Here is a 22,274-nt window from a genome sequence, read left to right on the forward strand (position 1 = left end):
ATTATAAGGGAATCCCTGACTACGGCTACATGCAGCACTCTGTAAAAGAACATGTTACACTGTACAACAATGTTACGTGCAGTGTAAGACATCAACTAGTGCCTTCACAAAGTGAAAATAATGGGGGGGGGGGGGGTTATTTACAGTGTACATGCACACACAGAATAGAACTATTCTACTCAGAACAGGGAACTATGACACAGGAAAAATACACCCCAGTAGTACGTTCCTGTAGGAAAACTGCAATTATACAATAAATTGATTCTGTATTGTACACATACAAGTCATATTTGTTACAGTTGATAAAATATAGACAGAAATAAGCGCACACACACAAAGGGCATATATGTATGAATATGACACATATACATAGTCCAATAAAAAGCAAATCCAAAGGGGAATGCATATGGACAAAAAGTGTCATTGCGAATACTTTCTGTATTCGGTAGAAGTTACTGTAAAATTATAGGAAAAATTAGTATGCATCAAGTAGGGAATTCTAGCAGACCTATAGAACATCCTTTTATAATACAGAACATCTACACAATTCATAAAGTATATTCACCCAAGTACATCTGAAATGAAAAAAAAAAATCTGTTTAATGTACACTAATTTACATGTGTATTGTCACGATGCCTGGATCATGACATATATAACAAGCGGTTCGCAAGTTAACCTAGTGTTAAAACACATGTACAGGTTTGTGATTATACCACTATTAAACACTGGTGAACTGACCACAATAATACATACTGTGGAGAGGCCGCTGTTAAATATCAGACTGTAGCCTTACATTTCTTAAGTTCTGAAATGATGAAACCTCGGCACACATGGCTTCATCTATTACAGCACACCTATCCCTATACTCACCTCCCTGCTACCTCCACACCTGGCACTGATACACTCGTGTAAATCACACTGAATGTCATCTGCAGAGTGCACGATCAGAACGGGGGGAGGGGGGCTAGCCACCGACGACTGTACAGCACTCAGAATTCATAGTATGGGCGGTACCCAATTAGCAGATGTACTAATATAATAAAAAGCAGGATAGAGTTTAATATATCTATCTACACACACAGTCACCAGTGTAACTTTGGTACTCCCGATGCAGCAATCTTCTCTACCTCTCATAAGTTGTATCCGTACATATTAGTGATGGGAGGCATTACTGGGTCAGCACATTTTACGGCCCCCTTATCTGCAGCTAATTGCCACTTAATTGGCTAGCAGAAACGGGAGATTAGAGGTTAACGTCTTCATCGCCATACTATTGATTATAGAAGGGGAAACGACAGAGATACTAATACCTGCTCTAGGCCGAGAAACTTTCTCCAGTAACCCTTTCCTTGCCAGGCACCGGGAGGTCCCGCACAGATGCAGGGGTGAGTAGCCCCCGGGCAGTCTCGGAGTGCCATCACCAGACCCCTCACGCATCTGCCAGCAGGTGACCCGGGGTACACCAGGTTTCAGAGGAGGGGGGGCAGGAATCCGGGTGTTAACGCAGTGACAGCGCCCCCCTCACACCCCCCTCGGGAAGATGACAGCAGCGCCCGCCCAGCCCCCCCGCCCCCTCTCCCGCTCAAACTGCAGAAATCAAACCGCAGCCCCCCCGCACACGGCGGACCCCGGGGGGCACTCGGGGGGCTTAGGGGGATTTTTTAAGATTTTTTGCAGATTTTTCCCCCCACTCCTCCAGCAGGTGCGGGCACCCGGGGCGGGGCAGCGAGCGGTGCCCGGGGCTGTCACAGCACGCAGGGGCACGGCGGGGGGTACGGAGCCGGTCACTGCCCTGTATGTGCCATATAGCTGCCATACCTCACCCGCAGCGCCCTCACCCACCTCGGCCTCCTCTGTGACAGCCCCCCTCGCACGCCGCTCTCCGTCCTCACACCGCTGCCCGCTGACACGCAGCGCCCGGGCTCGGGGCGTCCTGTGCGCTAGCTCCGCTCCCTGTCACTCCGGTTCGCTCCAGTCATGACTCGAAAATGGCGCCGAAAGCGCAGAGCTGCTCATTCAAATTCGTTACTGCCCCGGGGCATGCCGGGAACCACTCCGGCTGTCAGGGTAACCACGCCCACCCACCGATCCCGTGACACGCCCACAGGGCACGCCTACCTCAGCCCCGGACGCCGGCGGCTCGGGCGCTGTGACAGCCCGCTGCTCGCCCTCTCGCTGGCCGGCACTGGGCACCGCACACACGGCGGGGAAAGAATAGCGCTTGCACGGAGCAGTGTGGAGGCCAGCCCTGTACATGGCGGAACACGGGCAGCGACTGCCACCATTAGTGTACTCATCGGTGTAAGGGGTGCAGTCAGTATTCCTACATGTCTGCAAAAGTAGGTGCCAATACTGTACTTTCCTAGAAATGCAGGGAGCTATTTATCAATGCATGGAGAGAGCTATACTGTACAGCACTAACCCATCAGCTCTCACACTCAGGTTACAGGCAGCTAGAACTGATTGGCTAGTGATTTATTTCTCACTACTTTATCTCTCCCCAGGGTAAATGTATGAAGCAGCGATAAGAGTGGAGAAGTGAGCCAGTGGATAAGCGTGCCATGGCAACCATTCAGCATCGAAGCAACATTTATCTCTAACGTCCTAGTGGATGCTGGGGACTCCGTAAGGACCATGGGGAACAGACGGGCTCCGCAGGAGACAGGGCACTCTAAGAAAGAATTTGGATTCTGGTGTGTTCTGGCTCCTCCCTCTATGTCCCTCCTCCAGACCTTAGTTTGAATCTGTGCCCGGACGAGCTGGGTGCTACTCTCCTGAGCTTGCTATAAGAAAGTATTTTGTTAGGTTTTTTATTTTCAGAGAGATCTGCTGGCAACAGACTCTCTGCTACGTGGGACTGAGGGGAGAGAAGCAGCCCTACTCACTGAAGATAGGTCCTGCTTCTTAGGCTACTAGACACCATTAGCTCCAGAGGGATCGTACACAGGATCGCACCCTTGGTCGTCCGATCCCGGGGCCGCACCGCCGCCCCCTCGCAGAGCCGGAAGACAGAAGCCGGTGACAGAAGCAAGAAGACTTCGAAATCGGCGGCAGAAGACTCCAGTCTTCATATGAGGTAGCGCACAGCACTGCAGCTGTGCGCCATTGCTCCCACACTAAACCCACATACTCCGGTCACTGTAGGGTGCAGGGCGCAGGGGGGGGCGCCCTGGGCAGCAATTAGAGACCTGAAGTAAAAGAAATAGATCACAAACTGTGCGCCACAACAAAGCAGCCCAGGAAAATAGGTGGTAGAGAAAGTGTCACCTCCACTTTAAAATGAATAATGTAAACAATAGTTACCACCCTGATTCTCAGGCGCTTTCAAAGTCTCTAAATCTTTAAATATATTTCAACCTTTTAAGACACAAAGAGATACTAACATAGCATAATACTGTTGTAACATTGAATTTGTTTAATATGGAGAGAGAGATCCAGACTCGTACCAGAAATGGTGGTCTACCATGGTAGACAAATGCGCATTGGATCAGGAGCGGATCACCATCCGTGTTTGCTGGAGTTCTTATATATACATATATCTCTCTCTTCCTTATTTCATCAACCGTAATGACATGTAAATGAAATGGATCTCAAATAGTGTTATACCATTTAAAATTTATTGCCACATAAAACATAAAAAAAACCTTTGACAGATGGGTTCTCACCAGACAAGATGGTCTACCGGAATAAGTAGACAAAAGCGTTTGTTATATGAGAAAACAGCCAGGCGTCCCCAGGAGTTGTCATACACAGCCAAGTGAGAGCTCCACTTGTCCCCTGCTACCTCCACCAATGCGTTTCGATAACTGGACGTTATCTTTTTCAAGGTGTGACACCTTGAAAAAGATAACGTCCAGTTATCGAAACGCGTTGGTGGAAACTCACCTTGTCTGGTGAGAACCCATCTGTCAAAGGGTTTTTTTATGTTTTTATGTGGCAATAAATTTTAAATGGTATAACACTATTTGAGATCCATTTCATTTACATGTCATTACGGTTGATGAAATAAGGAAGAGAGAGATATATGTATATATAAGAACTCCAGCAAACACGGATGGTGATCCGCTCCTGATCCAATGCGCATTTGTCTACCACGGTAGACCACCATTTCTGGTACGAGTCTGGATCTCTCTCTCCATATTAAACAAATTCAATGTTACAACAGTATTATGCTATGTTAGTATCTCTTTGTGTCATAAAAGGTTGAAATATATTTAAAGATTTAGAGACTTTGAAAGCGCCTGAGAATCAGGGTGGTAACTATTTTTTACATTGAGCAATTAGAGACCTCTTTGGCAAAAGTTTGCATAATATACAGTTGGGCACGGTATATATGTATGAGCCCCCGCCAAAATTGTACATGAAAGCGGGACAGAAGTCCGCCGTCGAGGGGGCGGGGCTTCTTCCTCAGCACTCACCAGCGCCATGTTTTTTCTCCACAGCACCGCTGAGAGGAAGCTCCCCAGTCTCTCCCCTGCAGTTACACGGTAGAAGAGGGTAAAAAAAGAGAGGGGGGGCACATAATTAGGCGCAAAAATCAATATAAACAGCAGCTACTGGGTTAACATTAAGTTACTGTGTTATTCCTGGGTTAATAGCGCTGGGGTGTGTGCTGGCATACTCTCTCTCTGTCTCTCCAAAGGGCCTTATGGAGGAATTGTCTTCAGATGAGCATTCCCTGAGTGTGTGGTGTGTCGGTACGTGTGTGTCGACATGTCTGAGGTAAAAGGCTCCCCTAAGGAGGAGATGGAGCAAATGTGTGTGAGAGGGTGTCTCCGTCGACAACGCCGACACCTGTTTGGATATGTGTAATTAAGTGCTAAGGTGAATTTATTGCACAAAATATTAGAGAACAGACAGGAAATCTACCCATGTCTGTCCCTATGTCGCAGAGACCTTTAGAGTCTCTCAATGCTCACTATCCAAAATAATAGACACTGATATCGACACGGAGTTTGACTCCATTGTCGACTACGATAATACAAAGTTACAGCCAAAATGGCAGAAAAGTATTCAATATATGATTATTGTAATAAAAGATGATTTGCATATCACTGATGACTCATCTGTCCCTGACACAAGGGTACACATGTTTAAGGGGAAGAAAGCTGAGGTAAATTTCCCTCCTCTCATGATGAAAAAGAGCGGGAATCTCCAGACAAGAGACTGCAGTTTCCCACAAAGAATTCTCAGGCAGTATCCTTTCCCCACTAGGGCCAGGATACGATGGGAATCTTCCCCTAGGGTGTCACGTTTGCCCAAAAGGTAGCCCTGACGTAACAGCTATTCTCAGGGATCCTGCAGATAGCGTGCACATTCTGGTACACTACTCAGACCGGCGATTGTGTCGGCATGGGTTTATAGCGCTGTGGCAGCGTGGACAGGTACCTTATCAGCAGAGATTGAGACCCTAGTATGCATATAGATATATATATGTATATATATATATATATATATATATATATTAAAGATGCTGTCTTAAGAGATTTGTATGTATAAAACATGCCCAAAGAGACATGAGTATACTGGGTCCTAGAGTCAAAGCTATGTCGATTTCTGCTTGTCGTGTCCTGTAGAATATGCAATGGACAGATGATGCCGACTTAAGAGGCATATGGAAGGCTGAGGATTGTGTGGAGAAGGGTTCTCGGACCTGGTCTCCACAGCTATAGCTGGTAATTCTGATATTTTGCCTTATATTCCTGCACAGCCTAGGAAAGCACGACATTATTAAATGCAGCCTTTCGAATAAAGAGACAAGAAAGTCCGAGGTGCGTCCTTTCTTGCCAGAGGCGGGGGTTGAGGAAAGAAGCTGCACAACACAGCTAGTTCCCAGGAACAGAAGTCCTCCCCGGCCTCTACAAAAATCCACCGCATGTCGCTGGGGCTCCACAGGCGGAGCTAGGCCCGGTGGGGGCACGCCTTCGTAAGTTCAGCCACAAGTGGGTTCACTCCCTGTTAGATCCCTGGGCAATAGATATTGTGTCTCAGGGATACAAGATGGACTTTGAGAAGATGCCCCCCTCACCGACGGCCCTGCCGGCTTCCCCCCACGTGAGGGAAACAGTGTTAACTGCAATTCACAAATTATATCTTCAACAGGTGGTGGTCAAGGTTCCCCTCCTTCAACAAGGAGGGGGGTATTATTCGACCATGTTGTAGTCCCGAAACCAGACGGTTCGGTCAGACCCATATTGAATTTTAAATCCCTGAACATATACCTGAAAAGGTTCAAGTTCAAGATGGAATCGCTAAGAGCGGTCATTGCAAGCCTGAAAGGGGGAGAGTTAATGATGGCTCGGGACATAACAGATGCATACCTTCATGTCTCCATTTATCCAACTCATCAGGCGTACCTCAGAATTGCGGTACGGGATTGTCATTACCAATTTCAGACGTTGCCGTTTGGTCTCTCCACGGCCTTGAGAATATTCACCAAGGTAATGGCGGAAATGATGGTGCTCCTGCGGAAGCAAGGTGTCACTATTATCACGTACTTGGACGAACTCCTCATAAAAGCGAGATCAAGAGAGCAGTTGCTGAACAGCATATCACTTTCTCTGGAAGTGTAATGGCAACACGGCTGGATTCTATATATTCCAAAGTCGCAGTTCGTTCTTACAGCTCATCTGCCTCTCCTAGGCATGATCCTAGACACAGACCAGAAAAGGGTTTATCTCCTGATAGAGAGAGCTCAGGAGCTCGTGACACTGGTCAGGAATCTATTAAAACCAAAACAGGTGTCAGTGCATCACTGCACTCGAGTCCTGGGGAGGAGGGTGGCATCATACGAGGCCATTCCCTTCGGCAGGTTCCATGCGAGGACCTTCCAATGGGACTTACTGGACAAGTGGTCCGGATCACATCTTCAGATGCATCGGTTAATCACCCTATCCCCCAGGGCCAGGGTGTCTCTCCTGTGGTGGCTGCAGAGTGCTCACCTTCTCGAAGGTCGCAGATTCGGCATTCAGGACTGGGTCCTGGTGACCACGGATGCAAGCCTCCGAGGGTGGGGGGCAGTCACACAGGGAAGAAATTTCCAAGGGCTGTGGTCAAGGCAGGAGACTTGCCTTCACATCAATATCCTGGAACTAAGGGCCATATTCAACGCCCTAAGTCAAGCGGAGACCCTGCTTCGCGACCAACCGGTTCTAATTCAGTCAGACCATATCACCGCAGTGGCTCATGTAACCGCCAAGGCGGCACAAGGAGCAGGGTGGCGATGGTAGAAGCCACCAGAATTCTTCGCTGGGCGGAGAATCACGTAAGCGCACTGTCAGCAGTGTTCATTCCGGGAGTGGACAACTGGGAAGCAGACTTCCTCAGCAGGCTTGACCTCCACCCGGGAGAGTGGGGACTTCATCAAGAAGTCTTCATGCAGATTGCAAGTCGGTGGGAACTGCCACAGGTGGACATGATGGCATCTCGCCTCAACAAAAAGCTGCAGAGATATTGCGCCAGGTCAAGAGACCCTCAGGCGATAGCTGTGGACGCACTGGTGACACCGTGGGTATTCCAGTCGGTCTATGTATTTCCTCCTCTTCCTCTCATACCCAAGGTGCTGAGAATCATAAGAAAAGAGGAGTGAGAACAATACTCTTTGTTCCGGATTGGCCAACAAGGACTTGGTTTCCAGATCTGCAAGAAATGCTCACAGAGGACCCGTGGCATCTGCCTCTAAGACAGGACTTGTGCAACAGGGGCCCTGTCTGTTCCAAGACTTACCGCGGCTGCGTTTGACGGCATGGTGGTTGAACGCCGGATCCTAGCAGAAAAAGGCATTCCGGATGAGGTCATTCCTACGCTGATAGAGGCTAGGAAGGATGTGACGGCTCAACATTATCACCGTATATGGCGAAAACATGTTGCTTGGTGTGAGGCCAGGAATGCCCCTACGGAGGAATTCCAGCTGGGCCATTGCATTCACTTCCTACAGTCGGGAGTGACTTTGGGCCTGAAATTGGGTTCCATTAAGGTCCAGATTTCGTCTCTATCCATTTTCTTTCAAAAAGAACTGGCTTCTTTTCCTGAAGTCCAGACGTTTGTAAAGGGAGTGCTGCATATTCAGCCCCCTTTTGTGCCTCCAGGGGCACCTTGGGATCTTAACGTGGTGTTGAGTTTCCTGAAGTCACACTGGTTTGAGCCACTCAACACCGTGGAGTTAAAATTTCTCACGTGGAAGGTGGTCATGCTATTAGCCTTGGCGTCAGCTAGGCGTGTGTCAGAATTAGCGGCTTTGTCACATAAAAGCCCTATCTGGTTTTCCATATGGACAGGGCAAAATTGCGGACTCGTCCACAATTTCTGCCAAAGGTGGTGTCATCCTTTCATATGAACCAACCTATTGTGGTGCCTGTGGCTACTCGTGATTTGGAGGATTCAGAGTTACTAGATGTGGTCAGGGCTTTGAAGGTTTATGTAGCCAGAACGGCTAGAGTCAGGAAAACTGAGTCGCTGTTTATCCTGTATGCATCCAACAAGCTGGGTGCTCCTGCTTCAAAGCAAAATATTGCTCGCTGGATCTGTAACACGATTCAGCAGGCTCATTCTGCGGCTGGATTGCCGCTTCCAAAATCAGTAAAAGCCCACTCCACAAGGAAGGTGGGCTCTTCTTGGGCGGCTGCCCGAGGGGTCTCGGCATTACAGCTTTGCTGAGCAGCTACTTGGTCAGGTTCGAACACTTTTGCAAAGTTTTACAAGTTTGATACCCTGGCTGAGGAGGACCTTGTGTTTGCTCATTCGGTGCTGCAGAGTCATCCGCACTCTCCCGCCCGTTTGGGAGCTTTGGTATAATCCCCATGGTCCTTACGGAGTCCCCAGCATCCACTAGGACGTTAGAGAAAATAAGATTTTACTTACAGGTAAATCTATTTCTCGTAGTCCGTAGTGGATACTGGGCGCCCGTCCCAAGTGCGGACTTCTTCTGCAATACTTGTATATAGTCATTGCTTAAATAAGGGTTATGTTTGGTTGCATCAGGGTTGATCTGATGCTCCGTTGTTGTTCATACTGTTAACTGGGTATGTTTTTCACAAGTTATGCGGTGTGATTGGTGTGACTGGTATGAGTCTTGCCCTGGATTCCAAAATCCTTTCCTTGTACTGTCAGCTCTTCCGGGCACAGTTTCTCTAACTGAGGTCTGGAGGAGGGACATAGAGGGAGGAGCCAGAACACACCAGAATCCAAATTCTTTCTTAGACTGCCCTGTCTCCTGCGGAGCCCGTCTGTTCCCCATGGTCCTTACGGAGTCCCCAGCATCCACTACGGACTACGAGAAATAGATTTACCGGTAAGTAAAATCTTATTATAATTTGCATACTCTAAAATTATGCAGAGTGGCTGATTGGTTGCCATGGGCACACTTCTCCACTCTTATCACCGCTTCATACATTTACCCCCCCCTCCCCTTTCCCCCATGCTTTGATAAATATCCCCTAAGTATCAGGGCCATTCATTATAAAGATAACGCTGGATATATTTTATATTTTTTATTTAAGATGGGATTTTACCCATAGAAACTAATCAGAATCTACCTCTCGTTTATCTAGCACCTTCTAGAATATAATACCTGGAATCTGATCCCATCCTAAATAGAACTCCCATCTTAGTTGTACCCCCTCCTGCTTACCTTTCAGTCCTATCTGGCCTGCTGTACCCATACTACATACCCTCCAACTGTACCTTTTGTGGCAGGTACAGTACCTTTTTTTATGGTCTGTAACGATCTTTGGCTCTCCAAACTTCCATTGAAAGTATAGGAAAAGCCCTTTACCTGTGGCCACGCCCCCTTTCCTAATTTGTACCGATTTTTATGTTTAAAATGTTGGAGGGTATGCATACTATTCTAGCATACCTCCTAACTGTACCGGTTTTTGGGTTTGTCCCTCCCGCGGGCCGCAGTGTCCCGCGGTGGGGGAGGGGGGTCAGTTGGGAGATCCCCTGTCACTTGCTGCTCTGTTTAAAGTGCTGGCTATGCCCCCGCTGTGACTAAAATGGGAGGCGTGGCCCGCGATCGCAGCACTGCAGCGAAGCTACGTCCCTTTGCCACAGGCTGCACACCCTTTTTGGCGGCGCGTGACTTCACTGCGCTGAGGGTCCTTATTTAGAAATTACAGATGTTGAGAGGTGTGTTCTAGGGAGACCGAAAATTCATCCAGCTCCAAATATACAAAATTTTCTGTGCTTGACAGTGGGAATCTTCCCCATCTTTAGATGGCGTTTGTTCATGGACCGTCCCGATTCAGTTACTTCTGCTGCACACAGGGCTCTTTGTGTGCACACCCCAGTTCACTCATGCGCACTAGCACTGCCTAGTCACTCAGACTACAAAAGTAGCAGTGATAGGGATCGCAGGGACATCTTTGTCACTACATGAGAGCAATGTTGAATTGCTCCAGTGTTTTAGTATCCACCACTTCTGCTCGCAGCGAGTTTGATACTAAAGTAGCACTCCTGAGCGGCAGTGCTTGATGAATAGATCCCTTAGGGCGGTAGGTCATCTATTATTTGTACCAGAGTCAATGTTGGATAAGCCCACAGGTGTGCATGGGCAAACCCCGGTGGGCCACACTGTTTGATGGCCCACCTCCTCCTCTAGGATCAGGTTCCAGTCTGTGCACATGAATTCTACGTAATACATATGTTACATTGGGTGTGGTTCATCAAATCGACAGTGTCTAGGTCGACAATGTTTAGGTCGACCACTATAGGTCGACAGTCACTAGGTCGACATGGATGGAAGGTCGACTGGGTTTCTAGGTCGACATGTGCTAGGTCGACAGGTCGACATGAGGAAATTTTTTTTTTTGTGTCGTTTTCTTTGTAGAGTGACCGGGATCCCAAATTAGTGCACCGCGTCCCCTCGCATGGCAGATATAACATGTGCAGAGAGAGTTAGATTTGGGTGGGGCGTGTTCAATCTGCAATCTAAATTGCAGTGTAAAAATAAAGCAGCCAGTATTTACCCTGCACAGAAACAAAATAACCCACCCAAATCTAACTCTCTCTGCACATATTATATCTGCCTCCCCTGCAGTGCACATGGTTTTGCCCAACTGCTAACAAAGTTCCTGCTGCGATCAACTCAGAATTACCCCCAAAGGGCCTAATTCAGACCTGATCATGGGGGTAATTCTGAGTTGATCGCAGCAGTAATTTCTCTGACGTCCTAGTGGATGCTGGGGACTCCGTAAGGAACATGGGAATAGCGGCTCCGCAGGAGACTGGGCACAAAAGTAAAGCTTTAGAACTACCTGGTGTGCACTGGCTCCTCCCCCTATGACCCTCCTCCAAGCCTCAGTTAGATTTTTGTGCCCGAACGAGAAGGGTGCACACTAGGTGGCTCTCCTGAGCTGCTTAGTGAAAAGTTTAGTTTTAGGTTTTTTATGTTCAGTGAGACCTGCTGGCAACAGGCTCACTGCATCGAGGGACTAAGGGGAGAAGAAGCGAACTCACCTGCGTGCAGAGTGGATTGGGCTTCTTAGGCTACTGGACATTAGCTCCAGAGGGACCGATCACAGGCCCAGCCATGGATAGGTCCCAGAGCCGTGCCGCCGGCCCCCTTACAGAGCCAGAAGACAGAAGAGGGGGGGCGCCCTGAAACGCAATAAAAACACCTTGGATGGCAAAAAATGCATCACATATAGCTCCTGGGCTATATGGATGAATTTAACCCCTGCCAGAATACACAGAAAAACGGGAGATAAGGCCGCCGAGAAGGGGGCGGAGCCTATCTCCTCAGCACACAGGCGCCATTTTCCCTCACAGCTCCGTTGGAGGGAAGCTCCCTGGCTCTCCCCTGCAGTCACTACACTACAGAAAGGGTTAAAAAAGAGAGGGGGGCACTAATTACGCGCAGTATTAAAAATACAGCAGCTATAAGGGGAAAAACACTTATATAAGGTTATCCCTGTATATATATAGCGCTCTGGTGTGTGCTGGCAAACTCTCCCTCTGTCTCCCCAAAGGGCTAGTGGGGTCCTGTCCTGTATCAGAGCATTCCCTGTGTGTGTGCTGTGTGTCGGTACGTTTGTGTCGACATGTATGAGGAGAAAAATGATGTGGAGACGGAGCAGATTGCCTGTAATAGTGATGTCACCCCCTAGGGGGTCGACACCTGAGTGGATGAACTGTTGGAAGGAATTACGTGACAGTGTCAGCTCTGTATAAAAGACAGTGGTTGACATGAGACAGCCGGCTACTCAGCTTGTGCCTGTCCAGACGTCTCATAGGCCGTCAGGGGCTCTAAAGCGCCCGTTACCTCAGATGGCAGATATAGACGCCGACACGGATACTGACTCCAGTGTCGACGGTGAAGAGACAAATGTGACTTCCACACGTTACATGATTGAGGCAATGAAAAATGTTTTACACATTTCTGATAATACGAGTACCACCAAAAAGGGGTATTATGTTCGGTGAGGAAAAACTACCTGTAGTTTTCCTGAATCTGAGAAATTAAATGAGGTGTGTGATGATGCGTGGGTTTCCCCCGATAACAACTGATAATTTCTAAAATGTTATTGGCATTATATCCTTTCCCGCCAGAGGTTAGGGTGCGTTGGGAAACACCCCCTAGGGTGGATAAAGCGCTCACACGCTTGTAAGAACAAGGGCTCTACCCTCTCCTGAGATGGCCGCCCTTAAGGATCCTGCTGATAGAAAGCAGGAGGGTATCCTAAAATGTATTTACACACATACTGGTGTTATACTGCGACCAGCAATCGCCTCAGCCTGGAGGTGCAGTGCTGGGTTGGCGTGGTCGGATTCCCTGACTGAAAATATTGATACCCTAGATAGGGACAGTATATTATTGCCTATAGAGCATTTAAAAGATGCATTTCTATATATGCGTGATGCACAGCGGAATATTTGCCGACTGGCATCAAGTCTAAGTGCGTTGTCCATTTCTGCCAGTAGAGGGTTATGGACACGACAGTGGTCAGGTGATGCGGATTCCAAACGGCATTTGGAAGTATTGCCTTATTAAGGGGAGGAGTTATTTGGGGTCGGTCTTTCAGACCTGGTGGCCACGGCAACAGCTGGGAAATCCACGTTTGTACCCCAGGTCGCCTCTCAACATAAGAAGACGCCGTATTATCAGGCGCAGTCTTTTCGTGGGCAAGCGGGCAAAAGGTTCCTCATTTCTGCCCCGTGACAGAGGGAGAGGAAAAAGGCTGCAGAAATCAGCCAGTTCCCAGGAACAGAAGCCCTCTCCCGCCTCTGCCAAGCCCTCAGTATGACGCTGGGGCTTTACAAGCAGAATCAGGCACGGTGGGGGCCCGTCTCAATGAATTTCAGCGCGCAGTGGGCTCACTCGCAAGTAGACCCCTGGATCCTTCAGGTGATATCTCAGGGGTACAAATTGGAATTCGAGACGTCTCCCCCTCGCCGTTTCCTAAAGTCGGCTTTACCGATGTCTCCTTCTGACAGGGAGGCAGTTTTGGAAGCCATTCACAAGCTGTATTCCCAGCAGGTGATAATCAAGGTACCCCTCCTGCAACAGGGAACGGGGTATTATTCCACACTGTTGTGGTACCGAAGCCGGACGGCTCGGTGAGACCGATTCTAAATCTAAAATCTTTAACACTTACATACGGAGGTTCAAATTCAAGATTGAGTCACTCAGAGCAGTGATTGCGAACCTGGAAGAAGGGGACTACATGATGTCTCGGGACATCAAGGATGCTTACCTTCATGTCCCAATTTACCCTTCTCACCAAGGGTACCTCAGGTTTATGGTACAGAACTGTCACTATCAGTTTCAGACGCTGCCGTATGGATGGTCCACGGCACCCTGGGTCTTTACCAAGGTAATGGCCGAAATGATGATACTCCTTCGAAGGAAGGGAATTTTACTTATCCCTTACTTGGACGATTCCCTGATAAGGGTAAGATCCAGGGAACAGTTGGAGGTCGGTGTAGCACTATCTCAGGTAGTGTTGCGGCAGCACGATTGGATTCTCAATATTCCAAAATCGCAGCTGATTCCGACGACTCGTCTTCTGTTCCTAGGGATGATCCTGGACACAGTCCAGAAAAAGGTGTTTCTCCCGGAGGAGAAAGTCAGGGAGTTATCCGAGCTAGTCGGGAACCTCCTATAACCGAGCCAAGTCTCAGTACATCAATGAAATGGTTCTGGGAAAAATGGTGGCTTCCTACGAAGCAATCCCATTCGGCAGATTCCACGCAAGAACTTTCCAGTGGGACCTGCTGGACAAATGGTCCGGGTCGCATCTTCAGATGCATCAGCGGATAACCCTGTCACCAAGCACAAGGGTGTCTCTCCTGTGGTGGTTGCAGAGTGCTCATCTTCTAGAAGGCCGCACATTCAGGACTGGGTCCTGGTGACCACGGATGCCAGCCTGCGAGGCTGGGGAGCAGTCACACAGGGAAGGAATTTCCAGAGCTTATGGTCAAGCCTGGAGACATCACTTCACATAAATATCCTGAAGCTAAGGGCCATTTACAATGCTCTAAGCTCAGCAAGACCTCTGCTTCAAGGTCACCCGGACTTGATCCATTCGGACAACATCACGGCAGTCACCCACGTAAACAGACAGGGTGACACAAGAAGCAGGAGGGCAATGGCAGAAGCTGCAAGGATTCTTCGCTGGGCGGAAAATCATGTGATAGCACTGTCAGCAGTATTCATTCCGGGAGTGGACAACTGGGAAGCAGACTTCCTCAGCAGACACGACCTCCACCCGGGAGAGTGGGGACTTCACCCAGAAGTCTTCCACATGTTTATAAAACTCGACAAGTATTGCGCCAGGTCAAGGGACCCTCAGGCAATAGCTGTAGACGCTCTGGTAACACAGTGGGTGTACAAGTCAGTGTATGTGTTCCCTCCTCTGCCTCTCATACCCAAGGTACTGAGAATTATAAGATGGAGAGGAGTAAGCACTATATTCGTGGCTCCGGATTGGCCAAGAAGGACTTGGTAACCGGAACTTCAAGAGATGCTCACGGAGGATCCGTGGCCTCTACCTCTAAGAAGGGACCTGCTCCAGCAAGGACCCTGTCTGTTCCAAGACTTACCGCGGCTGCGTTTGACGGCATGGCGGTTGAACGCCGGATCCTGAAGGAGAAAGGCATTCCGGATGAAGTCATTCCTATCCTGATCAAAGCCAGGAAAGATATAACCGCAAAACATTATCACCGCATTTGGCGAAAATATGTTGCGTGGTGCGAGGCCAGTAAGGCCCCGACGGAGGAATTTTCAACTAGGTCGATTCCTACATTTCCTGCAAACAGGAGTGTCTATGGGCCTGAAATGGGGGTCCATTAAGGTTCAAATTTCGGCCCTGTCAATTTTCTTCCAAAAAGAACTAGCTTCAGTCCCTGAAGTTCAGACGTTTGTGAAAGGGGTACTGTATATACAGCCTCCTTTTGTGCCTCCAGTGGCACATTGGGATCTAAATGTAGTTTTTGGGTTCCAAAAGTCACATTGGTTTGAACCACTTAAATATGTGGAGTTAAAATATCTCACATGGAAAGCTACTAGGGACTTGGAGGACTCCAAGTTGCTAGACGTTGTCAGAGCCCTGGAAATATAGGTTTCCAGGACGGCTGGAGTCAGAAAATCTGACTCGTTGTTTATTCTGTATGCACCCAACAAGCTGGGTGCTCCTGCTTCTAAGCAGACTATTGCTCGTTGGATTTGTAGTACAATTCAGCTTGCACATTCTGTGGCAGGCCTGCCACAGCCAAAATCTGTAAAAGCCCATTCCACAAGGAAGGTGGGCTCATCTTGGGCGGCTGCCCGAGGGGTCTCGGCTTTACAGCTTTGCCGAGCAGCTACTTGGTCAGGAGCAAATACGTTTGTAAAATTCTACAAATTTGATACCCTGGCTGAGGAGGACCTGGAGTTCTCTCATTTGGTGCTGCAGAGTCATCCGCAGTCTCCCGCCCGTTTGGGAGCTTTGGTATAATCCCCATGGTCCTTACGGAGTCCCCAGCATCCACTAGGACGTCAGAGAAAATAAGAATTTACTTACCGATAATTCTATTTCTCGTAGTCCGTAGTGGATGCTGGGCGCCCATCCCAAGTGCGGATTGTCTGCAATACTGGTACATAGTTATTGTTACCAAAAAATCGGGTTATTGCTGTAGTGAGCCATCTTTTCTAGAGGCTCCTCTGTTATCATGCTGTTAAATGGGTTTAGATCACAAGTTATATGGTGTGATTGGTGTGGCTGGTATGAGTCTTACCCGGGATTCAAAAATCCTTCCTTATTGTGTACGCTCGTCCGGGCACAGTATCCTAACTGAGGCTTGGAGGAGGGTCATGGGGGGAGGAGCCAGTGCACACCAGGTAGTTCTAAAGCTTTACTTTTGTGCCCAGTCTCCCGCGGAGCCGCTATTCCCATGGTCCTTACGGAGTCCCCAGCATCCACTACGGACTACGAGAAATAGAATTATCGGTAAGTAAATTCTTATTTTTGTTAGCAGTTGGGCAAAACCATGGGGGTAATTCCAAGTTGATCGCAGCAGGAAGTTTTTTAGCAGTTGGGCAAAACCATGTGCACTGCAGGGGGGGGGCAGATATAACATTTGCAGAGAGAGTTAGATTTGGGTGGGTTATTTTATTTCTGTGCAGGGTAACTACTGGCTGCTTTATTTTTACACTGCAAATTAGATTGCAGATTGAACACACCACACCCAAATCTATCTCTCTCTGCACATGTTATATCTGCCTCCCCTGCAGTGCACATGGTTTTGCCCAATTGCTAACAGAATTCCTGCTGCGATCAACTTGGAATTACCGCCAATGTGCACTGCAGGGGAGGCAGATATAACATGTGCAGAGAGAGTTAGATTTGGGTGTGGTGTGTTCAATCTGCAATCTAAACTGCTTTGTAAAAATAAAGCAGACAGTATTTACCCTGCACAGAAACAAAATAACCCACCCAAATCTAACTCTCTCTGCACATGTTATATCTGCCTCCCCTGCAGTGCACATGGTTTTGCCCAACTGCTAACAAAATTCCTGCTGTGATCAACTCAGAATTACCCCCCATAGCAGCAACTTTGTTAGCAGATGGTCAAAACCGTGTGCAGTGCAGTGCAGTGCAGTGCAGAGGGAGGGGGGCAGATAAAACGTGCAGAGAGAGTTAGATTTGGGTGGGGTGTGTTCAAACTGAAATCTGAATTGCAGTGTAAAAATAAAGCAGTCAGTATTTACCCTGCACAGAAACAATATAACCCACCCAAATCTAACTCTCTCTGCACATGTTATATCTGCCCACACCTGCACTGCACATGGTTTTGCCCATCTACTAACAAAGTTGCTGCTATGATCAAGTCTGAATTAGGCCCTCAGTACACTGCATTGTCCCCATTCATTCCGTTATTCCATCTCTGCAGTACAGTAACTCTGCCATGACTACACGGTATGTTATACCTCTTGTGCTGCCCATGTCAGGCTGCTTCTACAAAATTTTACAGTGCCACTTTTATACCCCTTTTCCACTAGCTAAAAAAAACACGGGTAAATGCACGGGGGCGCGCATTTACCAGTGTTTTTTGCTAGTGGAAAAGGGTCCCTCTGCAAAAACCCAGATCAAGTGACTCGGGAATCCTACCCGGGTAGCTACCTGGGTAGGACACGGGAATGATCCGGGTAGGGTTGTAGTGTAAACGGATGCCGTGTTGATGCGACACGGCTTCCGTTTACACTGTATGGAAGGGCCGCCCCTGCTGCGTCACCAACCGGCAATATGCTGGGTTGGATGAGTGCAGTGGGAAAGGGGGCTCTGATACGGGTCGCAGCCAAGTAGCTCCCATGTCAGGCTCCCGGCTGCGACCCGCATCAGTAGTGGAAAAGAGGTATTAGTTCCCAATCTGCCCCTGGTCTGCAGTAAAAGACACAAGGAAGGGGCCCACCCCCTCAACAGACCCCACCCCCTCATCAGACCACACCCCCATTAGGGCTGCTTTCATAAATCTCCGGGGCTGGTTTTCCATCCCAATCCGCCCCTGATTGCTGCTATTAATTTGGTACATTACCATGCACTAGCAGTATTTACTATACAGTTGCAAGAAAAAGTATGTGAACCCTTTGGAATTTCCTGGATTTGTGCATAAATTGGTCATAAAATGTGTTCTGATCTTCATCTTAGTCACAACAATAGACAAACACTGTCTGCTTAAAATAATACCACACAATTATATGATCTCTTGTTTTTATTGAACCCACCTTGTAAACATTCACAGTGCAGGGTGGACAAAGTATGTGAATCCCTAGGCTAATGACTTCTCCAAGAGCTAATTTGAGTCAGGAGTCAGCCAACCTGGAATCCAATCAATGAGACGAGATTGGAGGTGTTGGTTAAAGCTGCTCTGCCCTATAAAAATCACACACCAGTTTTGAGTTTGCAATTCTCAAGAAGCATTGCCTGATGTGAAGCATGCCTCGCAGAAAAGAGCTCTCAAAAGACCTATGATTAAGAATTGTTGACTTGCATAAAGCTGGAAAGGGTTACAAAAGTATCTCTAAAAGCCTTGATGTGCATCAGTCCACGGTAAGACAAATTGTCTATAAATGGAGAAAGTTCAGCACTGTTGCTACTCTCCCTAGGAGAGGGCGTCCTGTAAAGATGACTGCAAGAGCACAGCACAGAATGCTCAATGAGGTGAAGACGAATCCTAGAATGTCAGCTAAAGACTTACAGAAATCTCTGGCACATGCTAACATCTCTGTTGATGAATCTACCATACATAAAACACTGAACAAGAATGGAGTTCATGGGAGGATACCACAGAGGAAGCCACTGCTGTCCAAAAAAAAACATTGCTGCACGTTTGAAGTTTGCAAAAGAGCACCTGAATGTTCCACAGCACTACTGGCAAAATATTCTGTGGACAGATGAAACCAAAGTTGAGTTGTTTGGAAGGAACACACAACACTATGTATGGATAAAAAAAGGCACAGCACACCAACATCAAAACCTCATCCCAACTGTGAAGTATGGTGGAGGGGCATCATGGTTTGGGGCTGCTTTGCTGCCTCAGGGCCTGGACAGATTGCTATCATTGATGGAAAAATGAATTCCCAAGTTTATCAAGACATTTTGCAGGAGAACTTAAGGCCATCTGTCCACCAATTTAAGCTCAACAGAAGATGGGTGATGCAACAGGACAACGACCCAAAGCAAGAAGTAGATCAACAACAAAATGGCTTCAACAGAAGAAAATACGCCTTCTAGAGTGGCCCAGTCAGAGTCCTGACCTCAACCCGATTGAGATGCTGTGGCATGACCTCAAGAGAGCGATTCACATCAGACAACCCAGGAATATTGCTGAACTGAAACCGTTTTGTAAAGGGGAATGGTCAAAAATTCTCCCTGACCGTCGTGCAGGTCTGATAAGCAACTACAGGAAATGTTTGGTTGAGGTTATTGCTGCCAAAGGCGGGTCAACCAGTTATTAAATCCAAGGGTTCACATACTTTGTCCACCCTGCACTGTGAATGTTTACATGGTGTGTTTAATAAAAACATGAGAACATATAATTGTTTGTGTGGTATTAGTTTCAGCAGTGTCTATTGTTTTGACTTTGATGAAGATCAGAACACATTTTATGACCAATTTATGCACAAATCCAGGAAATTCCAAAGGGTTCATATACTTTTTCTTGCAACTGTACATATATATAAATATATATATATATATATATTATATGTATGTACATCTCCAAGCCACTGTGGAAGAGGCCTGCCATACCCTTAAGTATGGGCCCCTACCACTGCATTCCCCCGGAGGCCCATTCATGTCCCAGTCACACACTGACCAAAGTGCCTAGGTAATCACTGGCACATCTATAAAGGTGTGTGGTGCACATGGGCCTGAGTAAAACCACACACCCTGTACCCAAAGAATATACTGACCACTGACTAAATCACTGGTAAATTAGCAAGGGTGTAAATTCCCCAGTGAGATCTGTACTGTGCACGCTAATATCTCAGGTAGAGTTACACTGTGTCTTGTACCCAGGGATATGCACATGTAAAATCGACTTTGACACAGTGCTAGAGTCATCACTGCAGCAGCAGGAGTGTCACGATCCGGGTATCTGGACGCCATTTCTTACCCATCAGATGTCTCCTTAGGCTGGCTCAGCGCTCCAGGACCGGATCCCATCTGTTATCCTAATGTTCACATTCCTGCATCCTCTCCTGTCTCTCTGAGACGCTGTCACAGTAACGCCTTATTACATCTGGCATGGCATCTCCCGCGGCCTCCGCCGCCGTCCCTGAGCTTCTGCATGCAGAGTGTCAGAGTGGCGATTACGTCAGCCGCGGCCTCCGCTGTGTCCGCGTGGTTGGATGTGCACTTGTCAGCCTGGCGTCTCCTGTCTCCAGTGGCCGGCGCCGCCATTACTGTTTTCATTACCACATGGATTACAAACCAAACTTCCTCCAAGTGTCTGCATGGGCGCAGCCATCTTGGATTCTGTCAGCTGATCATTTCCTCCAATCTGTTGTCAGTATTGTTAATCTGCATAATTGCCTAGCCAATCCCTTCCTTGCTGCAGGTATAAATACACTGTGCCTGAGCAAGGAAGGCGTCAGTGCTTTGGTTGTCAAACCTAGTTCCTGTTTGTCTCTCTCCTGTGATTGTCTTCCAGGTTCCAGCTCCTGTCTCAAGACTTCCACCATAGAGACCCGCACCAGCATTCCACCTGCGGTGTAGCCTGACTCTCCAATCCATTGTGGATTCATCTGTTTCCAGCTACAACATTACCTGCTTCCAGCTCAGCTTCCAGCAGAGTACAGCTTCCCTTAAAGGGCCGGTGTCCTTTCTACACTTTACCACTCTCCACCGGTATTATTATTTCTCCGCTCTCAAGTTCTACATTTCAGTTCATATTTCATCGCTCCCAAGTTCATTTATTATTTAACTGGTTCCAGCCAGTATCCACTCCGTGCTAACAACAGTCTGGTTCCAGCCAGTATCCACAGCAGCTGTTTTATCTTCAGCAACCCAGCTTTTCCTGGAACACCAGCTGGCACAATCCTGGGTTATCTCCATTGCTACAGTCGGGCCTGGTAAGGACTTTCCATCTAGAAGATCATAAGAACTATCTCACACTACCAGTGCCCTGTGGCTCCTGCCATCCTGTAGTACCCAGGAACTGTATTTATTATTTGCTGACTTTTACGTTTTCTTTTACTGCTGCTGTGTTGCGGAGTTGTCATAATAAACATCATTGACTTTTATCCAAGTTGTCGTGGTCACGCCTTCGGGCAGTTATTATTCATGTTACTTACATGTCCAGGGGTCTGATACAACCTCCCAGGTTCCGGTACATCTCAGCCCCTACAACTGAGGCTGCCTCCCGTCAGCTTAGGCCCTCAGTTGTGACAGTAAGCACTGACCTAATGAATCCAGCCGGAGACCAGGATCAAGCGGCCAGGCCGATGCAAGAACTGGCAGCCCGACTAGAACATCAGGAGGCTGCACAGGGCCACATCATCCGCTGTCTCCAGGATCTCTCTACTCGGCTGGATGGGATTCAGACAACTCTCCGTGGATCAGGCGCATCTGGTGCGTCAACCACAGTGACTCCAGCTATAACCCCACCCACCTTACCCATTTCTGCTCCACGTCTTCATCTTCCAACGCCAGCAAAATTTGACGGATCTCCAAGATTCTGCAGGGGATTTCTCAACCAGTGTGAGATTCAGTTTGAGCTACAACCTGGCAATTTTCCCAGTGACCGTACAAAAATTGCCTACATCATCTCTCTTCTCAGTGGCTCAGCCCTTGACTGGGCATCACCGTTATGGGAGAGGTCCGACACCCTGCTATCTTCTTACACTGCATTCGTGTCAACATTCAGGCGCATCTTCGACGAGCCAGGCCGGGTAACCTCAGCTTCATCCGAGATTCTCCGTTTACGCCAGGGGTCACGTACTGTAGGACAATATCTGATACAGTTCCAGATCCTGGCATCCGAACTGGCATGGAACGACGAGGCCCTGTATGCTGCATTCTGGCATGGCTTATCTGAGCTTATTAAAGATGAGTTAGCTACCAGAGACTTACCTTCTAAGTTAGATGAGCTAATCTCACTCTGCACGAAAGTTGATTTACGTTTCAGAGAGAGAGCAACTGAGCGTGGAAGATCATCTGCTCCAAAATCTTCTGCTCCTCCTCCTCGTCAACTGTCACCATCTAAAGATGAGCCCATGCAAATTGGCCGTTCCCGTTTAACTCCTGCTGAGCGCCGAAGACGTCTCTCTGAGTCTCTTTGTCTTTACTGTGCAGCT

General features: G+C 48.1%; 1 long non-coding RNA gene across 1 annotated transcript in view; it reads right to left on the bottom strand.

The window, feature by feature from the left end:
• Nucleotides 1-1,989, bottom strand: part of LOC135050603 (uncharacterized) — a 47,414-nt gene extending 45,425 nt beyond the window's left edge. Inside the window, exon 1 of the long non-coding RNA XR_010241691.1 lies at nucleotides 1,844-1,989. This is a non-coding gene — a long non-coding RNA (uncharacterized LOC135050603). The remainder of the gene's footprint in view (nucleotides 1-1,843) is intronic.
• Nucleotides 1,990-22,274: the final 20,285 nt, after the last annotated feature.

The sequence above is a fragment of the Pseudophryne corroboree genome, chromosome 2 (genome assembly GCF_028390025.1).
Source record: "Pseudophryne corroboree isolate aPseCor3 chromosome 2, aPseCor3.hap2, whole genome shotgun sequence".
Classification (NCBI taxonomy): domain Eukaryota; kingdom Metazoa; phylum Chordata; class Amphibia; order Anura; family Myobatrachidae; genus Pseudophryne; species Pseudophryne corroboree.